Source organism: Pleuronectes platessa, chromosome 9 (assembly GCF_947347685.1).
Source record: "Pleuronectes platessa chromosome 9, fPlePla1.1, whole genome shotgun sequence".
Lineage (NCBI taxonomy): Eukaryota > Metazoa > Chordata > Actinopteri > Pleuronectiformes > Pleuronectidae > Pleuronectes > Pleuronectes platessa.
The window spans coordinates 6,616,625-6,618,305 of record NC_070634.1 but is presented as its reverse complement, the minus strand read 5'-3'; positions in this window follow the sequence as shown (position 1 = coordinate 6,618,305).

Genomic DNA, 1,681 nt, shown 5'->3' with positions numbered 1-1,681 from the left:
TTTGCAGCACATTGACACTGGTGTTGTCACTTATCACCAAGTCTTCGTGTTATGGCAGACAAATTTCATCCTGAGATGTTGAGTTCTTTTTTTTGCATGTCTGTTGCGTGTTAGAAACAGCCTCACAACGCCTTCTGGCTCATGGTGAATCATCTGGTAGATCTCCTGCTGTATTCTCACTATACTTTGGACATTATCAAGACAATCTCACTCTCACATTAACGCTCTCACATACAGCCCCTCTGGAGAATGTCAGGAGATTATCCTGAGGTTAGAGCACATCAGCGTAAGTGATGTTGTCCGTCACAGCAACAGTGTATTCACAACAGTGAGCATGTTCCTAATGATGGCAATGAAAACTGATTCTCCAGTTTGGGGTTCTGCGTACTGAGTTGAACTTTAGGGCAGCAGCATCGGTGCAGCGTCAGGACTGAGTCCAGCAGTCGGTCTTCACTTGCCATGGCTCATTTACTGCAGGTCACTTTTACAGATTCAGAAAGAATGAGCCCACCAGTGTCAAGCGGCACTGCATTGCACTGTTTTCACACTTAAACACACTTACCTCTGCTGAACCATCATTTACAGGCTATGTTAGTCTAATGCATTATTTTGTATAGCTTCAGTTATTTATCGTTAAATCTGTGGTTATATTTCTTATCAGTAGTCAGGCTCAGTTACTTGTGTTGCCGTATTCTACTTCTATCACCTCAAAACTTCAATTATCTACATCTATACTTCCGTCTGTCGGTCTGTCTGTCTGCCTGTCTCCCTACCGGTTTATCTGTCTGTCTGTCTGTCTGTTGGTTTGTCTGTCTGCCTGTCTGTCTGTCTGTCTGTCTGCCTGCTGGTTTTTCTGTCTGCCTGTCTGCCTGCCTGTCTGCCTGTCTGTCTGTCTGTCGATTTGTCTGTCTGCCTGTCTGCCTGCCTGTCTGTCTGTCTGTCTGCCTGCTGGTTTTTCTGTCTGCCTGTCTGCCCGCCTTTCTGTCTGTCTGTCTGTCTGTCTGCCTGTCTGTCTGCCTGTCTGCCTGCCTGCCTGCCTTTCTGTCTGTCTGTCTGTCTGTCTGTCTGCCTGTCTGCCTGCCTGTCTGTCTGTCTGTCTGCCTGTCTGTCGGTTTGTCTGTCTGCCTGTCTGTCTGTCTGCCTGTCTGTCTGCCTGCCGGTTGATCTGTCTGCCTGTCTGTCTGTCGGTTTGTCTGTCTGCCTGTCTGTCTGTCGGTTTGTCTGTCTGCCTGCCGGTTTATCTGTCTGTCGGTCTGTCTGTCTGCCTGTCTGTCGGTTTGTCTTTCTGCCTGCCTGTCTGCCTGCTGGTTTTTCTGTCTGCCTGTCTGCCTGTCTGCCTGTCCATCTGTCTGTCTGTCTGTCTGCCTGTCTGTTTGTCTGCCTGTCACAGCTAACAAACACTTGGCATTTCGCAAGTTGGATGAATCAGCCAAATCCTCCGAGTTGGATGCAGCTGAGTTATTTTCAAGGTCTTTTGCTGCTTGAGTTAATACACGCACCAGGTCCAGCACATAGCAGACCCGGTGTGGACCTGTAGAACCCGGTGTGGACCTGTAGAACCCGGTGTGGACCTGTAGAAACAGGTGACCAGTTGGTCTGGAGCAGCTGACGGTCGCTGGGTCTCGCTGCCTCCGCTGCAGCAGGCAGCAGCAGCAGCAGCGGCAGCCCACCGCACGGTGCC